This window comes from Hyperolius riggenbachi, chromosome 12, assembly GCF_040937935.1.
Source record: "Hyperolius riggenbachi isolate aHypRig1 chromosome 12, aHypRig1.pri, whole genome shotgun sequence".
NCBI lineage: Eukaryota > Metazoa > Chordata > Amphibia > Anura > Hyperoliidae > Hyperolius > Hyperolius riggenbachi.
The window spans coordinates 239,195,897-239,217,439 of NC_090657.1; the positions used below are offsets into that span (position 1 = coordinate 239,195,897).

At 47.3% G+C, this 21,543-nt stretch overlaps 1 protein-coding gene across 12 annotated transcripts in view; it reads left to right on the forward strand.

Annotated features, from left to right (window-relative positions):
• Positions 1-21,543, forward strand: part of SDK2 (sidekick cell adhesion molecule 2) — a 1,552,195-nt gene that overhangs the window by 229,617 nt on the left and 1,301,035 nt on the right. For 5 of the 12 annotated variants that reach the window (XM_068263125.1, XM_068263127.1, XM_068263126.1 and 2 more), the window contains exon 2: positions 3,202-3,332. The exons of 6 other annotated variants lie outside the window; for them this stretch is intronic. The gene's annotated coding sequence lies outside the window, so the exon portion shown is untranslated. Of the gene's footprint in view, positions 1-3,185; positions 3,333-21,543 lie in introns of all 12 variants that reach the window. One more of the 12 variants, XM_068263128.1, reaches the window with a different exon arrangement.

Below are 21,543 nucleotides of genomic sequence, written 5' to 3' on the forward strand. Positions count from 1 at the left end.
TTTACTTGCTGCATCATTTTTGTCAGCATAGCTACTCCCCTGTCCCGGCGCGCTGCTCCAGTCCGTGTGCTCTCACCTTCACCCTCACAGGGACGCCGCTTCTCTGCTGCATGTTATTGCATAATGACATGCAAAGGGGCAAGGACAAAGACAGGGAGCCCAAACAGAGCACTGTGGGCCCCAGCAGTGCTCAGGGGCCCTGGGGCAATTGCCCCCTTTGCCTCTGTGTAAGCACCGGCCTTGGATACAAGCATGCAAAACTTGTCCTAAAGGGTGAGCTGGCATGGCTTTGAGTAACCCTACCAGGACCGGCACTACTATAGGGGCATACTAGACAATGTCCCGGGGTCCCAGAGCTCATAGGGACCCCTCAAACCTCCCCTCCTTCTGTGTCACAGTGGGGGTGTCACCATCAGAGGGATAAAAGCAGATTGCAAGGTAAAGTGCAATATCTCACTGACTGGTGCATTCCTCCTTCCTTCTTAAAAGTGCCCACCCATTTCCATGGCTGCTTACAGCTGAGTCTCTGCCCCCCCCCCCCCCCCCATATCCCACCAGCGTGTTAAGCTGCCTACATTCCTGCAGAGAATGTAATGTCTATTGGCCACCTCTCCTCCTGTAACATTCCCTGGTGTTAAATAGCCCCCCTCCAACCCCTACACAATTCCCTGGTGTCTAGTGCCCCCCTCCTTCCCCTATATGGTTCCCTGGTGTCTAGTGGTCCTCCTCCCTTCACTATACAATTCCCTGATGTTTAGTGGTCCTCCCTTACCAATACAGTTCCCTGGTGTCTAGTGCCCCCCTCCTTCCCCTATAAAGTTCCCTGGTGTCTAGTGGCCCTCCTCAGGCTCCTATGCAATCCCCTGGTACATAGTGCTTTCCCCCTCCCCATCTGGCTTCCCTGGTGATCTAGGACCTACCCTCTTATATAGCTTACCTGGTAGTCATAAGTCGGCCAAACCATAATGCAAAGTGGGGAAACCACCTGAGGGCCAAATCTGATGGCTCCGAGGGCCAGATTTGGCCCTCGGGCCGGAGTTTGACATGTATGCTCTAGATCCTATTGCTCCCCTTCTTTTCTTCCATATTCGTTTCTGATCCATCTCTACAGTGTGTACGCACAGGTCGTATATGTCTAGCAAGCTGGCCACCACTAGACTAGAGGGGTCCAGGACAGAACAAAACGATGAACTGGTTGGGGGAATTTACTTATCCCGCAGCCACCTCCTTCCTTGTTCTCCAACTCTGGGACTTTAGTTAAATAATTGTTTCTCAGAGAGCCATTAGCTGCTTCTAAAGACCTACACTTGGAATGTGGCACTGAGGCATCCGAGTTAAAGTTTCACAGCATCAGAACTTTGTTTTTCATTGTTTGTTTGTTTTTCAAGCCTCATTTTTAGCTGCACAGAAGCTAAGCTGTGCCCCGTCAAAGAAATCTGCTCAGGGCATTTTTTCCCTGATACTGTGCAAAGCATGATGGGATTTCTGATGATGTTGTTCTCGTTGCCTAGTAACTGGGAGGGGTGATCAGGACAGTTGGAACTGTGTCTCATGCTCCCTGTCACCTCATTTCAACCAAAAAGATGGCTGCCCTCATGAAATCAAACATTTGTCTGTTCTTTTAAAACAGGGTGGGTAATGTTATAAATCACCTTTCCATCCGGCACCAGCAACTTCTTATAGTTGCGTCTCACAGACTGTGAGATAACTTGACTCTCAACACAGCAAGCAGGAGATAGACTTTTCTCAGGCTTCTTCAATATTTAACCACCTGGGCGGTATGGACGAGCTCAGCTCGTCCATCACCGCCGGAGGCTGCCGCTCAGGCGCTGCTGGGCCGATTTGCGCCAAATAAAGAGCAGCACACGCAGCCGGCACTTTGCCAGCCGCGTGTGCTGCCCGATCGCCGCCGCTCTGCGGCGATTCGCCGCGAGCAGCGGCGAAAGAGGGTCCCCCCAGCCGCCTGAGCCCTGCGCAGCCGGAACAAAAAGTTCCGGCCAGCGCTAAGGGCTGGATCGGAGGCGTCTGACGTCAGGACGTCGGCTGACGTCCATGACGTCACTCCGCTCGTCGCTATGGCGACGGTGTAAGCAAAACAAGGAAGGCCGCTCATTGCGGCCTTCCTTGTTTATTCTGGGCGCCGGAGGCGATCGGAAGAACGCCTCCGGAGCGCCCTCTAGTGGGCTTTCATGCAGCCAACTTTCAGTTGGCTGCATGAAATAGTTTTTTTTTAATTTAAAAAAAACCCTCCCGCAGCCTCCCTGGCGATCTTATCAGAACGCCAGGGTGGTTAAGGAGTTTATTCACTACACAAATATACAGATACAATTCATCATATCCTAGCAAAGCAGATCCTTGTGTGTAAGTTCTTATCGTTACAGCTCTTGACTAACTTTCCTCCTGGTTGTTAGTCAGTTACCTTCTTTCTAGACTACGTTACTCTAGACTACCTATGTACAGCAGAGATTAGATCAGATTACATAAAGAATGAAAATACTTAGAGGTCCCAGTCAGCATCTAGTTAGCATGAAAGTAGGAAGCAGAGCAGGAATCAGAGTGCCCTCTGTCCGCCCGTCCCGGGTCTTTAATACCGACTAGGAAAGAGTTAAATGTGACCTCATCTTCGCCATCCCCCAGACCCGACTATTGGCTTAGCCCCCTCGTGGTGTCATAATACCCACCTACTCGATTAATATTTAATGTCACTTTTCCCTTACTTACTGGAATGTGGTATTTTGGTAAACATGGCCTATGTTGATTGTTCTTGTGGTGTACATGTTGAGGTCAGTGTAGGCCTGTGGCCTTCTTTCAGGAACATGTTCTCAGTATGTATCTGTGTGTATCATCTGCTACACGCAGACCCTGAGATGCTTCTGCCTGCATCACAAGAACCTCTATTTATTTTAAAGGCATACTCTGTGGACAAGCCTTTTACATAAAACTCAGGCCAAATAACTGAGGCCTACTTGAATTATAACAGGTAAGAGATTATATTACCTATCTATTTTAATTAACATAACTAATGTAACTTAAGGACAGTATGTTTGTTTAGGCTGGAGTTCCTCTTTAAAGTAAGGAGGGTTTTTTTGTGTTGGGGCTGCACTGATAGCAATGGGGATTTTTAAAATTCAATATATATATAGAGAGAGAGTCGATAAACTATAATTTATTGAAATCTGTGAAAGTTTCTGATTTATTCAGGCCATGGTTTAGTCAGAGAAGAAAAGTGGTCGTTTGGACTGGACATCTTCTCGTGTTACTGAAGACATTTCACCAATATTACAGCCGACGCCTCAAAAATTCACTTACACTGCTGCCCAAAATTCCAAGAGGTCAGAAAGTTGTTGGCTTGGAACTGTTCAATTTCATTGTATTTATTTATTTTTAATACATTTCTTGACATTCCTTTTTTTGTGAAAGTGCACAGGCATATAAACAGTGGCGTAGCTAATGAGCTTTGGGCCCAGATGCAAGTTTTACATTGGGGCCCCCTAAGCACTCTCTATACATAACAATTAATATGGCGCACCAGAACCTGCAAATGGCAACCACAGTGTCAGAGGTGCAAGAAGGGGATAGGGAACAGTTTGGTAATGATTACCACTATTCAAAGCATCTATAGAAGTGATTATTACCAGCACAGGACCAATAGGGAGCTAATACTAACGTTGAGGGAGGGCCCCTCTGGCCTAAGGGCCCTGATGCAGTTGCAACCTCTGCACCTCTTATTGCTACGCCACTGCATATAAAACTCCAGGGTTAGTTTATTCTAGTTTGTAAGAGCAGCAAGCATTAGCCGGCCATGGCTGAGCCCATCAGAGCTGCTCCGAGGTAAGCAGAGGCTGCAGCCCAGCTCATCTATAAAGTAACCCGAGTATCTGCCCCAGGGCACAGAGCCATGGAACGCCTAGGGAGTCAGGGACTGGCTGAATCCACCTCTTTGAAGTGTCACTGTAACTGGGTTAGTGATTCCTGCCACATCCCGGGTGTGAGAGATCAGAGGGCAGTGATGAGGATTCATGTAGTGTAGTGAGAGCACCCGCGCAATTACTAATGACCGGCGACACAGCAGTAAGAAACTACTGCAGAATAAGTGTGACTACGGCCCAAGTATGTCATATAATTATACATCCTGTATATACAGTAAGTGTCTTGTGTTTCACAACTTGTGTATACTTTATATAATGAGTACGTCTTTTAAAGGAAATTTAAAGTAAAAAAAAAAACAAAAAACTGTTTAACTTACCTGGGGTTTCTCACAATCATTTCGTCCATTCGAGACCCTCCGGCCAGCAGTGGCGAGTGGCGACCCCATGTAAGCTGGCCGGGCACAAAGGTATAGTATAGGTAGTATAGTTGCCCCAGTATAGGTGTAACGATCGGTGTAACACAGAGAGGGTCTGATTACCGGTGATCTGCAGTATCACTGAGAATGCAGAATATACCCGATTATTGATGATCTGCAGTATCACCGATAATCAGATATATCTACTAACCTCTGGACACCCGAGAGAGAAGTGAGTGTTTGGTGCAACAGTAATACTTAGAGGAAAGCACCCGTAGGAAGGGTGCTAGACAGTAATAGCTACTGCTATGGATCAGATTCCTTCCACAGGTCAGATGCTCCCCAAGGGGCGGAGCCAGGCTGAGACCGTGGGAAGGACAGAACGTGAGTGACACCAATGAACAGTGTCACTAACAGAACTGCGAACTATCTCCTAACAGGAGAGATAGTTTTCGAGGTCGGACAGGCCAGGTCGTAAACATACGGACAGATACAGTACAGAGCCAGGAGACAGATGCAGAATCCAGGGACTAGCAGAGTTTGGCAACAAGGTATCAGAAAGACAAAGGTACAGAATCAGAGATCAGGAGAATGGTCAGGAAGGCAGAAGGTCATAACAGATAATCAACAATGCCTAGACTTGAGTGTGAGCTCCAAGATTCTCACATTCCAGGAACTAGACTGGATAATACAAATAATACAGATGGTACAGAATTCCTAGACTAAGGTGTGAGTTCCTTGGCCGTCAACACCTTGGAAACTGGTCTAGATAACAATACAGATAATAACAGAATTCCTAGGCTAGGGTGTGAGCTCCGTGATCATCAACAACTACGAAACTGTCTAATAAACACAGATACTGACAAGGTCTGAGTGCTACCACGTAGTGATCGCAACGTCAGACACCAGATGAATGACCAGCACCCAGTATATATACACTGGCGCCCTCCAGCGCCACCCCTAAGTGCTGGACCAATGAAAGTTGCAGCAAATGTCAGCTGACCGGCTTGGTCAGCTGACCCTCTTCTGACTGCCATAAAGGCCCTGCCTCTCTGCGCGCGCGCGTCCTCCTAAACCAGTGTGGACTATCAGTCCCAGCCACACCAGTCATGTGTTGTAATGTTTCTACTGTGTTAGATGTGGAATCCGCCGCACCGCTGTCTGAGCGTGCGGCGTTTACTCCGCATTCCACCTTACTGAGAGGAGCAGGCCTATGCGAGCAACTTGCCGCATTGGACGCGGAATCCGCCGCCCTGTTGTTTGAGCATGCGGCGGTTTCTCCGCGCTCCGACTGCGCGCCAGCTGCCATGTTGAACGCGGAGTCAGCCGCCTCACCTTGAGTATTGGCGGCGGCTTTTCCGCGTTTTCTCACAATAGGTAGCTAATATAGTTGCCCCTAGTATAGGTAGTATAGTTGTCCCAATATAGGTAGCTAGTGTAGTTGCCCAAGTATAGGTAGTATAGTTGCCCCAGTATAGGTAGCTAATATAGTTGCCCCTAGTATAGGTAGTATAATTGCCCCAGTATAGGTAGCTAATATAGTTGCCCCTAGTATAGGTAGTATAGTTGCCCCAGTATAGGTAGCTAATATAGTTGCCCCTAGTATAGGTAGTATAAGTGCCCCAGTATAGGTAGCTAATATAGTTGCCCCTAGTATAGGTAGTATAGTTGCCCAAGTATAGGTAGCTAATATAGTTGCCCCTAGTATAGGTAGTATAATTGCCCCAGTATAGGTAGCTAATATAGTTGCCCCTAGTATAGGTAGTATAAGTGCCCCATTATAGGTAGCTAATATAGTTGCCCCCAGTATAGGTAGTATAGTTGCCCCAGTATAGGTAGCTAATATAGTTGCCCCTAGTATAGGTAGTATAAGTGCCCCAGTATAGGTAGCTAATATAGTTGCCCCTAGTATAGGTAGTATAATTGCCCCAGTATAGGTAGCTAAGATAGTTGCCCCTAGTATAGGTAGTATAAGTGCCCCAGTATAGGTAGCTAATATAGTTGCCCCTAGTATAGGTAGTATAAGTGCCCCAGTATAGGTAGCTAATATAGTTGCCCCCAGTATAGGTAGTATAGTTGCCCCAGTAGAGGTAGCTAATATAGTTGCCCCTAGTATAGGTAGTATAAGTGCCCCAGTATAGGTAGTATAGTTGCCCCAGTATAGGTAGCTAGTGTAGTTGCCCAAGTATAGGTAGTATAGTTGCCCCAGTATAGGTAGCTAATATAGTTGCCCCTAGTATAGGTAGTATAATTGCCCCAGTATAGGTAGCTAATATAGTTGCCCCTAGTATAGGTAGTATAATTGCCCCAGTATAGGTAGCTAATATAGTTGCCCCTAGTATAGGTAGTATAAGTGCCCCAGTATAGGTAGCTAATATAGTTGCCCCCAGTATAGGTAGTATAGTTGCCCCAGTATAGGTAGCTAGTATAGTTGCCCCTAGTATAGGTAGTATAAGTGCCCCAGTATAGGTAGCTAATATAGTTGCCCCTAGTATAGGTAGTATAATTGCCCCAGTATAGGTAGCTAATATAGTTGCCCCTAGTATAGGTAGTATAAGTGCCCCAGTATAGGTAGCTAATATAGTTGCCCCTAGTATAGGTAGTATAAGTGCCCCAGTATAGGTAGCTAATATAGTTGCCCCTAGTATAGGTAGTATAAGTGCCCCAGTATAGGTAGCTAATATAGTTGCCCCTAGTATAGGTAGTATAAGTGCCCCAGTATAGGTAGCTAATATAGTTGCCCCTAGTATAGGTAGTATAGTTGCCCCAGTATAGGTAGCTAATATAGTTGCCCCTAGTATAGGTAGTATAAGTGCCCCAGTATAGGTAGCTAATATAGTTGCCCCCAGTATAGGTAGTATAGTTGCCCCAGTATAGGTAGCTAATATAGTTGCCCCTAGTATAGGTAGTATAAGTGCCCCAGTATAGGTAGCTAATATAGTTGCCCCTAGTATAGGTAGTATAATTGCCCCAGTATAGGTAGCTAATATAGTTGCCCCTAGTATAGGTAGTATAAGTGCCCCAGTATAGGTAGCTAATATAGTTGCCCCTAGTATAGGTAGTATAAGTGCCCCAGTATAGGTAGCTAATATAGTTGCCCCTAGTATAGGTAGTATAAGTGCCCCAGTATAGGTAGCTAATATAGTTGCCCCTAGTATAGGTAGTATAGTTGCCCCAGTATAGGTATCTAATATAGTTGCCCCTAGTATAGGTAGTATAAGTGCCCCAGTATAGGTAGCTAATATAGTTGCCCCCAGTATAGGTAGTATAGTTGCCCCAGTATAGGTAGCTAATATAGTTGCCCCTAGTATAGGTAGTATAATTGCCCCAGTATAGGTAGCTAATATAGTTGCCCCTAGTATAGGTAGTATAATTGCCCCAGTATAGGTAGCTAATATAGTTGCCCCTAGTATAGGTAGTATAGTTGTCCCAATATAGGTAGCTAATATAGTTGCCCCTAGTATAGGTAGTATAGTTGCCCCTAGTATAGGTAGTATAGTTGCCCCCAGTATAGGTAGTATAGTTGTCCCCAGTGCCATATTTGCCTGAAAATGTATTATGATTAGTTCATCTGAAAGGGGACTCAGGAGAAAAGTGAATGGGCACCAATGAGAATGTGATACAAGTACATAGATTACCTACAGCTGAGCTGACTGTAGCTCCTGCAATAATTTGTTATTTGCTGCTGTATATGGATAGGCAGTTATGTGTGCTGCTATGCATTGTAGGACTGTATAATAATCTGTGCACTATGGATATAAACACATATAAATGTATTGAAGTATGCATTCTATAACAACACATCTTCTGCATGCACGGAAAAGGGGCGCAAGGAAATCTGGGCACCCCATTTGGAATAGTAGAATATCTGTAAATCACGGATATTCTTCATTTTAAAGAGACACTGAAGCGAAAAAAAAAAACTATGATATTATGATTTGTATGTGTAGCACAGCTAAGAAATAAAACATTAAGATCAGATACATCAGTCTAATTGTTTCCAGTACAGGAAGAGTTGAGAAACTCCAGTTATTATCTCTATACAAAAAAGCCATTATCTCTATGACTTTGTGGAGAGGGCTGTTTTCTGACTTTTATTATCTCAACTGTTCTTGAACTATTTACTTTTCCTCTGGCAGAGGAGAGGTCATTAGTTCATTTTGAATACTGAGTGTTGTGTAATTTGCACATATTATAGAATGATGCAATGTTAGAAAAAACACTATATACCTGAAAATAAAAGTATGAGAATATTTTCTTTGCTGCTAATCTTCTAGTAATTATTCATAGTACACAACCATTTAATTATATCATATATTTTTTTTCGCTTCAGTGTCTCTTTAAAGGTGCTGTAAATTACCATAGTAAAATATCAGTTAATAACACGATAATTGACTAATTTAACCTGGCACTAATCTCACACAGAACTCTCCCTTACCTACACCTTACGTTAAACGCCCCGCCCCACTCACGTTGAACTTTAACTGTCCTGCCCCCCTATCCTTAACCACCCCCACGTCTTACCTCAAACCCCCCTTCTCCCCATGCCTAACCCTCAAAGTGTACCAGAGCTGTGGAAAAAAAGATTTGATACTCACCCACGGCTTCCTCCTGCAGCATAAGCACGTCCCACGCCGTCCTCCCGTAGTCTTCCGTTCAGCTGCGGACAGCCCTGGTAACAGGCTCAGTCGGGTCCAGCAGCTCTGGTTTACTTTAAAAACACCACCCTACGCACTTAACCTTAGAGAGACTCAGAGATGAGTCTTTCTGCCTTTTTTTTTTTACTTACCCGGGGTTTCCTCCAGCCCCATAAGCATGGCTGTGTCCCTCGCTGTCCTCCTACGATGTCCCATTCAGCTGTAGTGAGCCCCGGTAAGCGGCTCAGTGATGTCAGTGGCGGACCTTCTGCGCAAGCTGACATCACTCAGTCTGATTGAGTCTGACTGAGCCGCTTACCGGGGGTTGACGGCGGCTAAACGGGAGATCGCAGGACATCGAGTGACACATTCGTGCGTATGGGGCTGGAGGAAGCCCCGGGTAAGTGAAAAAAAAAGCAGTAAAACTGATCTCTGAGTCTCTTCAACCTCCACACCAATCTCCCGCAATTACGATAATGTTAGGACATTGCCATATGCACCATTAAAAATTGAGGTTAAAGTGTGACCTTTCCTCATAAATCGTGGCTGCAGTGGCACTCACTGACTAATTTGGACCTAGCAATAGCTGGAACCTGAATTGCACCAGTAACAAAAGAGTTTTAGGTTTTCAGTAGGCTGTAGAATAGCTAGAGCGAAGCTTGACGTCTTTCGGCCTTGCCCTGTGCCCAAGTTTCCCTACACCATTCTACGTGTATATGAGCAGATGCCTCCCAACAGCTTCTCATAGTTCCTGGAAAGAAAGTAATTTGGAAATATGAACACTTTTTTTTTTATTTGTAATGCAACTTCGATATTGTTCCAAAAAGGGTAAAACCAGCTTTTTTTATTACTTTGCCTAGATAAACACTAAGGCCCCATTTACACTTAATCAAGTACAAGTACATGTTTTTTTTTCTTCTCCATAGCAGTGCATTATGAAAAATCTTTCAGTTAAAACGCGTATAGTGTGAGTTGAGCCATTGGGAAACATGGGCATTACTTTGAAAATCAGTTGCCTTTTAGTTATAACTGAGAGCAACTAATTAAGTTGCATAGTTATTTAGTTGAAAAAAAAACATTCAGAGTTCAAGCAGAGTGAAAATGGGGCTTTGCCTAATAGGCAGCATGGTACTAAGCTCTTTACACAATTAATGCATTTCTGTAAAGAACACTGAACAAACCTAATAACAAGGGGTAACTGAGAAAGGGAGGCAACTGAAGATCTGTCTACCCTAATCCCCTCCCATTCTCCTGGAGGATCTCCCGCCCCCTATCACTGAGCAGAAGCTAAAGGGACATGTCATGGAGTAAGATGCTGCATGCTCTGCACTTACTGTCACACATCCTCTCAACTGTCGCTGGTGCACATCACTGTTTGATGACATTTCAGGCACATTGTAACGATTGGTGTCAGCAACCAGAGAGAGAATCTGATTCTTGGCGATCTGCTGTATCCCCAAGAATACAGATATACCTGATTATTGGGGATCTGCAGAATCGCCAATAATCAAATATGACTAACCTCTACACACCTGAGTGTGTAAGTGTTTTGGTGCAACAGTAACCTTTGGACCACCGGGGTAGCAGGTGGACCAATAAGTAGAGAAGACTCTACTGCAGTCAAGGACACCTGGAGAGGGAGTCCCTAACTGATAAGGAGCAGTGTCCCCTCTGTAGAGCAGGGGACCCCTGCGGGAGGGCTGGCCACCCTGAAGGGGGGTGACAGCCAGAAGGTCAGACAGGCCGGGTCGGCAACAGAGTATCAGATATGCAAAGTACCAAATCAGAGATCAGAAGAATAGCCAGGAAAGCTACAGGCCACAACAGACATCAGAACAAGGCCCAGTCTGAGATGTGAGGTCCGTGATCCCAACACCCCGGAACTATGCTAGAGAATAACACAGATGATATACAGTATTCCTAGTCTGGGGTGTGAGGGCCGTGATCTCAACACCCCGGAACTATGCTAGAGAATAACATAGATGATATACAGTATTCCTAGTCTGGGGTGTGAGGGCCTTGATCTCAACACCCTGGAACTATGCTAGAGAATAACACAGATGATATACAGTATTCCTAGTCTGGGGTGTGAGGGCCGTGATCTCAACACCCTGGAACTATGCTAGAGAACAACACAGATGATCGCCAGACAACCAGCAACTGAACAGCAAGAGATATATATAGTAAAGCACCCCACAGCGCCGCCCAGCTCCCATCAACCAATCAATAGCCGAGAAGGAATCAGCTGACCGTCCCGATCAGCTGATCTTCCTCCCATTGGTATAAAGAGCCTGTCTAGCGGCGCGCGCGCGTAGCTCTCCATCTGTGTGCACTACGAGGTCCAGCTAACCCAGACGCATGTTGTTGCGGGGAACCCACCGCACTGAACGCGGAATCCGCCGCCCTGCCGTCAGAACACGCTGCGGCCCCCACGCCACTCTGCCCATGGGCACCACCAGTTCCAGACAAACCAGACGCCTGCTGACGCGGACAAACCGCCGCATCAGACGCGGAATCAGCCGCCTTGCTGCCAGAACATGCGGCGGCTTTTCCGCTGTTTATCACACACATCAGATTGGAACTATTTTTTTTTTATTATTTCTTTTTAAATCTAGCTCTAGGAAGGAAAGTAAATATTGAAAATGGTTGTGAATAACATGGAAATGGCAGCACAGTGACTGTAGCTAGCCTTCTCCCAGGTGCCTAGGCAACATTTCCAGGAACAATCATTAGCTAATAGAAACAATAGATTAAGCTAACTGCACAAATGAAACGTGCTACTGAAATAGCATGCAATTATTGAACTAATAGCAGGTACTGTGCCTTGCAGGTGTCAAAGGGGTACAGATTGTGGGCAAAGATAGGTGAGAAGGTGAAAAGGTAAAATTGACTTAGAGCCGCAGATTTCGAGAAGGGGGCTGTGGCAAACTGGGCATCTTCCCAGGGCTTATTTTTAGGGATGACCAGCAAATTCCGTTCCGCCGGAATTCACAGATTCCGTCAGTGTTAAATTCCGTCGCTATGAAAATTCCGCTGGATTTGTATGAAATTCCGCAGAATTCTGGAATCTCTCTCTCTCCTCCTCCTCCTCCTCCTCCTCCTCATCCATCCATCCATCCATCCATCCATCCATCCTCCTGTAGGGAATTGCAGTTTTTCAAAAGCCAGATTACATACCATGGCTGGGAATTGAACCCAGGTCTCAGTGTGTAGTAGGCATCTGACTTACCCCCTAGACCACCAACCACACTACATCATAGCATGTACCATTATGATGAATCCAATACGTAGCGTGCTTAAAGGGGAACTTCAGCCTAAACAAACATACTATCATTAAGTTACATTAGTTATGTTAATTAGAACGGAATGACCAATTTCCGCCTAAAAATTCCAGAAAATACAATTCCGCGGAAAGCGGTGACCATCCCTACTAGAGAGAGAGAGAGATAGAGAGAGAGATGAATCTACCTGGCTATCTGGGGTTCTCTTCGGACAACTGTTGAACACAAAAGGCAAGGCCATGCATGGCTACAAATCCTTAGAGAGAGCTCATTTTTCTCTTGGATTGATCATAATGGTACATGCTAGGCTGGCTTCAGCATGTAGTGTGGCTGGTGGTATTAGGGGTAAATCAGATACCTCAGATACCTACTACACACTGAGACCTGGGTTCAATTCCTGGCCAAGGTATGTAAGCTGGCTTTTGAAAAAGTACAAATCTTTAAGCATGCTACTTTTTCTATTGAATTGATCATAATGGTACATGCTAGACTGGCTTTAGCATGTAGTGTAGTTGGTGGTCTAGGGGGTAAGTCAGATGAGAGAGAGAAAGAGAGAGATTTGTGTTTTCCTGAAAATTTCTGCGGAATTCCGTTTGAGAGGTGTAGCAATTCCGTTTCGACTGCCGGAATTGGAATTGACCTAATTCCGGCCGGAATTATGGAATTAACAATTCCGTGGAATCCAGCGAGCATCCCTACTCATTTTTCCTCAAAAGTCCCTCAGCCACCACCTACTGTAGATGAGATGTTGCCCATGGCTGCAGATGGCTGCAGATGGCCTCGCATGACTTCCTTATTCTGCTGAGAGGTCCCCCTAACCTGAGGAGTGCGGTCACACTATGTAGTGATTGCCGTGATGTCAATATGCACTAAAGGGAAGCACTGAACTTCTCAGGCCTTGTACACACATACCAGGACCGTCTTCCCTCGGTCTCTGTCCCTGTGGCGAAGGTTTGGGACTGAGCTCTGTACAGATGCCCCAGTAGCCTAAAGACTAGTGATGCATCTGTTGCGTTGGCCTCTGTTGAAGTGTAGAGTTGGGCCGAACGGTTTGCCTGCGAACGGTTCCATGCGAACTTCCGTGGTTCGCGTTCGCGTCCCGAAGGCGAACGTTTGCGGAAGTTCGGTTCGCCCCATAATGCACCATGAGGGTCAACTTTGACCCTCTACATCACAGTCAGCAGGCCCAGTGTAGCCAATTAGGCTACACTAGCCCCTGGAGCCCCACCCCCCTTATATAAGGCAGGCAGCGGCGGCCATTACGGTCACTCGTGTGCCTGCATTAGTGAGAGTAGGGCGAGCTGCTGCAGACTGTCTCTCATAGGGAAAGATTAGTTAGGCTTAGCTTGTTCCTGGCTGCATACCTGTTCTGTGAACCCACCACTGCATACCTGTTCAGTGAACCCACCACTGCATACCTGTACTGTGAACCCACCACTGCATACCTGTTCAGTGAACCTGCCACTGCATACCTGTTCAGTGAACCTGCCACTGCATACCTGTTCTGTGAACCCACCACTGCATACCTGTTCTGTGAACCCACCACTGCATACCTGTACTGTGAACTCACCACTGCATACCTGTTCAGTGAACCCACCACTGCATACCTGTTCAGTGAACCCACCACTGCATACCTATTCAGTGAACCCACCACTGCATACCTGTTCAGTGAACCCACCACTGCATACCTGTTCTGTGAACCCACCACTGCATACCTGTACTGTGAACTCACCACTGCATACCTGTTCAGTGAACCCACCACTGCATACCTGTTCAGTGAACCCACCACTGCATACCTGTTCAGTGAACCCACCACTGCATACCTGTTCAGTGAACCTGCCACTGCATACCTGTTCTGTGAACCCGCCACTGTATACCTGTTCTGTTCAGTGAACCCGCCACTGCATACCTGTTCTGTTCAGTGAACCTGCCACTGCATACCTGTTCAGTGAACCTGCCACTGCATACCTGTTCAGTGAACCTGCCACTGCATACCTGTTCTGTGAACCCACCACTGCATACCTGTTCTGTGAACCCACCACTGCATACCTGTACTGTGAACTCACCACTGCATACGTGTTCAGTGAACCCACCACTGCATACGTGTTCAGTGAACCCACCACTGCATACCTGTTCAGTGAACCCACCACTGCATACCTGTTCAGTGAACCCACCACTGCATACCTGTTCAGTGAACCCACCACTGCATACCTGTTCAGTGAACCCACCACTGCATACCTGTTCAGTGAACCCGCCACTGCATACCTGTTCTGTGAACCTGCCACTGCATACCTGTTCTGTGAACCCGCCACTGTATACCTGTTCTGTTCAGTGAGCCCGCCACTGCATACCTGTTCTGTTCAGTGAACCCGCCACTGCATACCTGTTCTCGCCATGGTGCGCACCAGTCCAGCACGGCCGTCACTACACAAACAGCTGTTTGCGGTGCGTTACACGGTGAGTTTGGTGTGTCAGTGTGAAGCAGTACCTTAATTACACTACTTGATTGATGTATACAAAAGCAAGATGTTTTAAAGCACTTTAGGCCTGTCATTTAGCATTCAATGTGATTTCTGCCCTTAAAACGCTGCTTTGCGTCAAATCCAGATTTTTCCCGGGGACTTTTGGCATGTATCCCACTCCTCCACCTGGGGGTCCAGGTGTTAGACCCCTTGAAACATCTTTTCCATCACTTTTGTGGCCTGCATAATTTTTTTTTTTCAAAGTTCGCATCCCCATTTAAGTCTATGGCGGTTCGCGAACTTTTACGCGAACCGAACCTTCCGCGGAAGTTCGCGAACCTAAAATCAGAGGTTCGGCCCGACTCTATTGAAGTGGTGATAACACCTTGCCAGGTGGTAGACCAGGATCGTTTCCTTAGACTCCAGGGCCTTCTTTACCGACTGGTAAGGGGGTAATCCAGCGCTGCAAGGTGAGAGCGCTAACCACTACACCACCGTGATACTTTTTGCATGGTTTTGAACTCCCCATCCTGCAGGAGGAGCACAGATTGATTTTGGAAGCTAAAATGACTAAAGATAAAGTCAATCAGCAATTGCATCTATGCAAGTTGGTAAAGCAACACAGTCCAGGTGGTTTCCCATCGGATTCTTATAAATGCTATTTGGATGTGCCGGCCCCTGAATGATGTGCCGGCCCCTAAATGATGTGCCGGCCCCTAAATGTTGTGCCCTGTTCAATCAGGTGGTGGACAGGAAAGAACCGCCTCCTTCTATGACGGACACTGTAATAGTAGTGATAGGTTTTTCATATAATGTTGACCGACAAGATTGCAGGTGTAAATTGTGTAATGATGTACAATAGTGAGTCCCTAATGGTGACAATATAGGCTGGCTTGTTGTATGATATAATACCAGTGCTAAAAAGCTATGTCATTGAATGTTATCCTGTAAACCCTGCTGGTTTTGCTTGATATCTCTGCTCTATATCCTCCTTGTGCCAACATGACGATCAGGGACATAGTTCTTGTGTTCAGTTTTATTTTTATGTTAAATAAACCATTTAAAGTGTACCCGGGGTGGCATAGGAGGGGCAGATAGGACCACAGAGGCATGTACCCTGCTGCATGACCTAACTCTGTGCCCCGCGTGCCTCTCTCTGCCCCCCCCTCCCCCAGCGACGCGCTATTACCCCCGAAATTACCGACATGCAGCATGTTGACAATCTCGAGGGGAAGATAGGAGAGGCATCCCCCACTGGGGGGGCATTCCTAGAAGCCTTCCCCAGCTACCATTGGGCAGCTCTGCTGCTCCCCCTCCTCCCTGCACTTCACTCTGACTGACACACTCTGTGGGGCCATTGCAGGCCACAGGAGCGGCACAGAGGGGCGGGGATTGCGGATACTTGATCCGGCCAGCCCCTCAGATCAGGAAGCATTGTTTTTTTTGTTTTTTTTTTACTTTAACCCCCTTGGCGGTACAATAAATCCGCCAGGGGGCAGCGCAGCACTTTTAAATGCTTTATTTTTTTTTAAAAGCATGTAGCTAGCCTAGCGCTAGCTACATGCTTTCCCCCTCCCTTCGCTATCCCTCCCACCCCTCAGATCGCCGCCGGCGCTTTTACCCTACAGGGAATCCCGTTCTGAACGGGATTCCCTGTATGGGCTTCCCCGTCGCCATGGTAACGATCGCGATGGGTGTCCCGATCCACCCCTCAGCGCTGCCTGGCACTAATTGGCCAGGCAGCGCAGGGGTCTCGTGGGGGGGGGGGCGGCACGGCATGGCAGATAGCGGCGAATCGGCTGGTGGCGGTGGCGATCGTTATGCACATGCAGCTAGCAAAGTGCTAGCTGCGTGTAGCAAAAAGAAATTATGTAAATCGTCCCAGCGGGGCCTGAGCGGCTCCCTCCGGGGGCTTACCCCGGGGTTACCGCTAAGGAGGTTAAATGCCCACCTCGGGTTCCCATTAAAAGATGTTGTTAAGAAAAAAAGAGGTGGCTTGCCATATGTTTAGCTGATATTAGGGGGCTCCTGTCAGTAATGGATTTAGATGAAATGGGGCCTTAGGCAAGATATCAGTTTTAGCTCACCGCCAATGGTCATCTAGTTTTTTGTTTTTGTTTTTTAGTAAGATTTGGTGAGGGCTAGCATCCACCAGGCCCCTAGACCAGGCATGGGCAAACTTGGCCCTCCAGCTGTTAAGGAACTACAAGTCCCACAATGCATTGCAGGAGGCTGACAGCCACAGTCATGACTCATAAAGGCAAATGCATTGTGGGACTTGTAGTTCCGTAACAGCTGGAGGGCCGAGTTTGCCCATGCCTGCCCCTAGACTCTCTTCAGACCCTAGGCAACTGCCTAGAATTGCCCTGTGGATAATATGGTTCTGGCTCCTGTACACACACTAGACTCTTAACAGCCACCTCGGCCAAGTTTAGTCCAGCCTGTGCACTTGGCTCAGTAAATTAGGTCCATAACAAGGGTGTGATTCTGGCTTTTGATAATTGGGCAGCACTCAATAAACTGTAATTGCCTTTTTCGTGGTAATTACCACCAAGTTCTCCTGCCTCTTGTCACTGATGAGAGCAGTTGCCATGGAAACACCACTTTTGGCATTTTTGGTTTGGTAAGTTATCTGTGAGATGCGGCAAATGGCTTTTTCAGTCAATTAGTCGATTCATTAAAGTGTCATAAGTTCTGTTTACTTCACTTGCTGATTTTTGAGCTGTTATTAATACATAAACAAGTGTGCAGCCCACAGAACAAGTGCCACCATGTCAAGATCATTAATTATTGCAGGCGCTAAGTAAATAATAATGCAATCTAGACAGAAAAATATCGCTTTCTAACCACGGAACGCCGCGGTGACTTCATGAATGAATGCAGCATAAGCAATAAGGCCTTAATGAATGCTGCCCAACGTACTTATGATGTTCAGTGCACACATAACTTGAGTTTCCCTTTCCTGGGGCTTCTACCAGCCCCCTGCAGCCTCCCGGTGCCCGCGCTGTCACTCACGGAGCCTCCGGTCCCCCGCCGCCAGCTAGTTCTGCTCCTACCAGCCCCTTGCAGCCGCCCGGTGCCCGCGCTGTCACTACTCGATGCTCCTGTCTCCCGTGCCTAAGTTTTAATTTTGGCGACAGAGCCAATTGCTGTCCACTGCTCCATGCGCGTACCTGACCAAGCATCCTTGATCATGCCCCCGCCCCTGGGAGCATCCTGCACTTGCGCAGTACAAGATTTTCTCCACTGTTCATGTGCAGGATGCTCCCAGCGGCGGGAGTGAGATCGAGGACGCGCCGGCCAGGGCCGTGCAGGCACAGTGGCTCTGTTGCCAAAATCAAAACTTAGGCACTGCGGGAGACAGGAGCATCGAGGAGTGACAGCTCGGGCACAAAGCGGCTGCAGGGGCTGGTAGAAGCCCCAGGAAAGTGAAACTCTTTTTTTAGGTTCACTTAAAGCGGAACTGAAGATAGATTTAAAACAAACTGTTTCACTTACCTGGGACTTCTGCAAGCCCCCAGCTGCCGTCTTGTCCCGCGCCGGTCCTCCCCGAGCCTCCGTTCTCCTGCCACGAGCTACTTTCATTTTCGCTGTCAGGCCACTGCGCCTGTGCGGCTCTGGCCATGCGTATCCTTCTTCGTGTTCCGGTCCGCAATATTGCTATTGCAGACGGGAATGCATAAAAAGGATATGCTTGGCAGGGTCTGCGCTGGCCTCGACTTACAAGTCAAGGAACGGAGCGGTGGCGGGAGTACGGAGGCTCGTGGAGGACCGGCGCAGGGTAGGACGGCTGCTGGGGGCTTGCAGAAGCCCCAGGTAAGAGAAACAGTTTGTTTTAAATCTATCTTCAGTTCCGTTTTGAATTTCCCTTTAAGGGTTCTTTAAGGGCCTATTTCAACTAAATGCTGCCTTCATATGCTTGCCATTGGATTCACATGCCAGTGCGATTCGGATGACATGCTGCAGTTTAGACAGTGGCTGCATAGTGTACTGGTTAAGGGATTTGCCTTTGGGGACCTGGGTTTGAATCTTGGCTCTTCCTGTTCAGTAAGCCAGCATCTATTCCACACCTAAGGAGACCAAGGGCAAGACTCTCTAACACTGCAACTTCCTATAGAGCATGCTCAAGTGCTTTGAGTCTGCCAGGAGAAAAATGCAATATAAATGTCATTGGTCTTGTCTTTACCACAGCACATATCCGAATCCCTATAGCCATGCATGGCACAGCGATAGCAATTCAGCTGCAGCTTCACAGAAGCCTGGGTGCTGGGTCTGTTTTGGAAATCCCGGTAGAAACCGGGCCTTAAAGCACACCTGAAGTGAGAGAAATATGGAGGCTGCCATATTTATTGCCTTTTAAATAACACCAGTTGTCTGGCAGTCCTGCTGATCCTCTGCCTCTAATATTTATAGCCATAGACCCTGAACAAGCATGCAGCAGATCAGCTGTTTCTGTGCCTAATACACAGTAAAGATGGAAAATGCCTAGAACAGTTTTCTCTTTATTTCCTATATAAAATTCACTTAAATCAAAATGTGGACAGTACAATACATATGGTATGCAGTTAGAACAAGTATTTATCCACTGATAGATGTGTTGTTATTTTTTCCTGGGATAGTATGGCTGTCGCTACAGCTTTAAGTACTGGCAGGTGATCTCTGCAGAATGTTCATTTACTGACAGTTCTTAAAGAGAACCCGACCCCCTCTTCCCCAAGCATTCTGGAAGAGTAGAGACCATTAATACTGGCTTAAAGAGAACCCGAGGTGTGTTTAAAGAATGTTATCTGAATACAGAGGCTGGATCTGCCTATACAGCCCAGCCTCTGTTGCTATCCCAAACCCCCTTAAGGTCCCCCTGCACTCTGCAATCCCTCATAAATCACAGCCACGCTGCTGACAAACAGCTTGTCAGAGCTGGCTGTGTTCATCTCTATAGTGTCAGTCTGCTGCTCTCCCCGCCTCCTGCAGAACTCCAGTCCCCGCCTGCATCCCTTCCCTCCCTGCTGATTGGAGGGAAGGGACGGGGGCAGGGACCGGAGCTATGCAGGAGGCGGAGGAGCAGCTGAGACTGACACTACAGATGTAAACACAGCCTCACAGCACGGCTGTGATTTATGAGGGATTACAGAGTGCAGGGAGACCTTAGGGGGGTTTGGGATAGCAACAGAGGCTGGGCTGTATAGGCAGATCCAGCCTCTGTATGCAGATAACATTCTTTAAACCCACCTCGGGTTCTCTTTAAGCCAGTATTAATGGTCTCTACTCTTCCAGAATGCTTGGGGAAGAGGGGGTGGGGAGTGAAAATCCTGCTTACTAAACAGCCTAGGCTAAGCCTTAGTAACAGGGTGGCGTTACATAACGATATACAGCAATACATAGCTATGGGATCCAGGGAAATTACCATAATAGCCTGTATCCTGAATCATTTGGTACATACTATATGTCACTACAGGGCCTCTTCTTTAAGCCATTGAAGAATAATGAATAACAGATTCTTTTTTTTTTTGTCACAAAGAACCACTTATTTTTCTAGAAAGAGACCTGTGGGGTCAGTTTTATGGCAATAAGATAAAGATGATTCTTCTTGGCTCACGCTAGACAGCGAGGCTTGGTGCTTATTAATTGATCAGATCTTCTGAAGCTGTTAAATTAGCAGCATCTTCAGGCCGACATGCCTCGCTTTTGTTCCTCACCTCTGCAGACAGGACTCCGCCTGCCCATTCATACTCGGGCTTAGGAGAGGCTGACCTTGACGGAAACCTCCCGCCAGTCGGGCTGGCTCTGCGCCTCATTGTTATGGTAATAAGGAACGGCGCATTCATAATAAAGACAAGCTCTTGGATTGGCGGGAGGAGGGGGGGGGGGGGGGAGTCCAGCTGTACAGCAGAACAGCCGTCACTCTGATGAAAAAGCGCCCCCATGCTCGTTCTGCTGCATGCTAAACAACACACTGCCCGCATGGGCACCAAAACAAAAGGGCAGCAGGCACTGCCAACTTCCAAACAGGACTGGCGGCGCTCCAATTATCCCGTCAACCTCGCGAGCGTGACTCAGCAAACATCCAGGCCGCCGAATCGGCAGAGCGTAGCCGCTGTGCTTGATGGCCGGCTTGAAGGTGACGCTGAGATATTTCGGAACGGAAAGCGCACAGAGGCCGTGGAGAGGCGGGCGAACGGCGAGCTGTAATTAATAGTTTAGGAAATTAAGGGTGATGGAACTTCAGTTAAACTCCTTAGCAACAAAAAGGACAGCTGAATTCCAAGCATGTGTACAAAATAAAGAAATGTGAGAACAGTCATTTTATGAAGTTACTTAACCAGTGAAAAGTGTTTTCATGAGATAAATCCATTTTACATGTGCACCTAGGCCCGGTCCGCCCATGATGCCAAGTGAGGCGACTTCCTCAGGCAGAAGAAGTCTGGGGGCAGCAAAAGACAGAAACAGGAAGTGAAGAGAATGCCTGGCCAACCTATACTGGTGGCAACTGTACCTGGCTAACCTATACTGGGGGCAACTGTACCTATCTACCTATCTACCAATACTTGGGGCACCTATAACTGGCTACCTACCTATACTGAGGGTGTTTGGGGGGGGGGGGGGCTCACCATACCTATAACGTGCGGTGCAAATTGTCGGGTGCTGTATCTTGTAGACATGCAGGTTTGACGTAGGGCAACACTTTGCAACCCCTACTCGCCTTCGTAATTAACTGGTGAAACGTGCATATGGGTGGAAACACCCTACCCCCCGCCCATGCACACCAACTACCTGTCAGGGTCGTACATTGCGATCCTTTGGTGTATATTATACCTTAGGTACCAAAAACAAGCTGTCCACCATGTCCACCCCCCAGAAAGGAGCACCAACAAGGAAAA